The 2,936-nt window shown below is 45.6% G+C and overlaps 1 long non-coding RNA gene across 2 annotated transcripts; it reads right to left on the bottom strand.

Moving 5' to 3' along the window:
- Positions 1-239: 239 nt before the first annotated feature.
- On the bottom strand, positions 240-2,604 carry LOC110343747. 2 transcript variants are annotated; one of them, XR_005881650.1, is made up of 3 exons: positions 2,488-2,604; positions 1,711-1,828; positions 240-569 (listed from the first exon to the last, which is right to left on the bottom strand). It is a non-coding gene; the product is annotated as an uncharacterized LOC110343747 (long non-coding RNA). The 2 variants fall into 2 exon arrangements; XR_002386077.2 differs by lacking the exon at positions 2,488-2,604 and adding an exon at positions 1,952-2,000.
- Positions 2,605-2,936: the final 332 nt, after the last annotated feature.

Here is a 2,936-nt window from a genome sequence, read left to right on the forward strand (position 1 = left end):
GGGAGCAAGACACCAGTCCTCCAGAATAGTCAGTGCTCTTAACCACTGATCCTCCCTCCAGTGAATGCATTTCAAACAACAAAGACTTTAATTAAACCTGGGTAGAGATATAGACCCTTTCTGCAGTAACACTTCCTTAGTTAACTTGCATGGGTAGAATACCACTAGGGCAACAAAATCATGTAGTTAGTGAGAGATGATGAAAGTTTGCTTGATGGAAGAAATGAGAAAAAGCATAATTTCAGTAAAAATAAATGTTTTTTTGAGGGAGTGCTTCTAGCTTAGACCATTGTTATGTGTTTTGGACAGAGGGGAAGGCTGCTATGTTATCACTCTTCCCATAACTCTGACAAAGGCAATTTAAGGAGGGGAGGGTTTATGCTGGCTTCTAGTTGGAGTGTATAGCACATCATGGCAGAAAAGGCAGATGGCAGGAGACAGCTGGTCACATCACATCCATAGCCTGGAAGTAGAGCCATAGACGCTGGTGCTGAACTCATTTCTCCTAGCCCATGGAGTGATGCCATCCTTTCGTATAACAGTTTCCTCCCAGATTGAAACTTTCTGTCCTGCAGGAAAGTCGATTAAACAGGCAGGTAAACAACTAAAAAAGCTTCAGGAAGTCCCTGAAACTGACCAGATTCACTAGGCTCCTCCCTGCCATAGTAAACAATAAAAACCTAGAGTCCCTGTCAGAGGAAGTGAAGCTGAGCTGCACAGAAGACTGTGGGACTGAACCAGCTTCTTCGAAGACTAACAAATCAGCTCAGCTGTCAGAGAAGATTTAGATCAATAGAGGCACCTAGAAAGGATGGACACTCTTCAACCTCTTGAGCTTCCTGAAGGCTGTGCAATGTACTCCAAGTTCCCAGCTTTGTGAGTTGTCACCCATGCTGGGGTAGGCTTCAGTGATGCGGCTGTGTTTCTGTTACTTTAAGTAACCCCTCACCTATATTCCCGTAAGTAACCCCCAATAAAACACATTGCATCACCAAATTGGATTTTGGTGTTATCTGTACTTTAATCTGTCAAGGGGTACCTATCTGGGGTGAGTAGGTGTGTGTGTTACATCTCCCCAAGGAAAGTTTGCCACACAAATATATCCACACACAGGGTAGGCCGTCCCTCACAAATATGCCCAGAGGTTTGTATCTTTGGTGATTCTAGGTGCTATCAAGTTGACAGTGGCATTAACCTCACATCTGCCTTCAGATGGGAAACAAGCACAGGAAGCCACCAATGATCCTCGTGACAACAAGGTCCATGTATGTCCATATATGTCCATGTAACTCACATGGAGCCACAGAAGAGGCAGATGATGCCTACCAGCCTCAAATCGGGACAGTGTCTACAAGCTGGAACAGGAAACGTATGCGCGTCGGGCTGTTAGGGTGGCATGTGCCAGCTAAAGCAATGCCAAACTTCAGTACAGCATTCCCTGTGGTTAAAAAAAATAAACCAACTTGCAACTTCATGAGAACAATCTGGATTTTGATTAATTAATGTAAAATCAGCTGTTAAAGCCAGGTGTGGTGGCTCACACTCTCACTCCATTAAGGAGTCTGAGGCAGGAGGACAGATGAGAGTTTGAGACATAATGAGTTCTAGGACAGCGTGGGCTACAGTGTGAGACAGTGTTTCTAAAAACAAAAGGCATGGATTGGCAAAATGGCTCAGTAGGTGAAGCTGCTTGCCACCAAGATTCATTACCTGAGATTAATGCCGGGGACCCCATAAAAAATGGAGAGAACCAGTTCTTCAGAGTGTCCTCTGGCCTCCATGTGTGCACTGTAACACAAGTCTACCTCCACATCGAGCACACGCTTACCTGCAATAGTAATACATGATTTTAAAACCAAATGCATACATATCTTAAGTTAGGGTTTCTATTCTGCAGTGAAACACCATGGCCAAAAAGCAAGTTGGGGAGGAAAGGGTTTATTTGGCTTACACTTCCACAGCACTGTTCATCATCAAAGGAAATCAGGACAGGAACTCAAACAGGGCAGGAACCTGGAGGGAGGAGCTGATGAAGATGTCATGGAGGGATGCTGCTTACTGGCTTGCTCCTCATGGTTTGCTTATCCTGTTTTCTTATAGAACCCAGGACCACCAGCCCAGGGATGGCCCCACCCACAATGGTCTGGGACCTCCCCCACCAATCACTAATTAAGAGAGTGTCCTACAGCTGGATCTTGTGAAGGTATTTTCTCAGTTGAAGTTCCCTCCCTTCAGATAACGTTAACTTGTGTCAAGCTGTCATAAAACTGTCCCGCACAATATGTATATACATAAGCATCACTGCTTGGACTTCAGAAGTGGACATGCCGGGCTGGTGAGGCAGCTCGACAGGTAAAAACACTTGCCTCACAAGGCAGATGACCTAAGATTGAGCCCTGAAACCCACAATAGAAGAAGTGACTCACAGTGACACTTACACACACACACACACACACACACACATACAGAGACATACTGTGTACATACATGCACAATAATAAGTAAACAGAAGAAGTGAGAGGATTATGCTTCTCCACCAAGCTGGGAGTGGTTCCCTCCTTTCTAGTGCTTTCCAAGGTCAGTTTCCAGGCCAGGTGCCACAGGTATTCTGCCCCTCGGGCTACAAGGTGACCTTTGTGATATCACAATACCCCAGGAAAGGACTAGGAGTGTCCCAGTTTCCACAGGCAAAAGGACACTGGCCACACCTTGAATAGACACTGTGACATGAGAGACATAAAAGGCACTCACGTGGAATTGTGGGTCTGACTTCCCCGGAAGCTGGCAAAGGTTGGGTTTAGCCATTTTGATTCCTTACCTGTGCCAGACACCAGATTTTTCTTGGGCCACAACCTTGGTGTCTTTGCAATCTGTGGACTCTCACCCTGCTGGAAATGTTCAGTTTTGTTCTGATCATGGCAGAAGGAGTTGCCCCA

Source organism: Mesocricetus auratus, unplaced genomic scaffold, assembly GCF_017639785.1.
Source record: "Mesocricetus auratus isolate SY011 unplaced genomic scaffold, BCM_Maur_2.0 Super-Scaffold_100015, whole genome shotgun sequence".
Classification (NCBI taxonomy): Eukaryota; Metazoa; Chordata; class Mammalia; order Rodentia; family Cricetidae; genus Mesocricetus; species Mesocricetus auratus.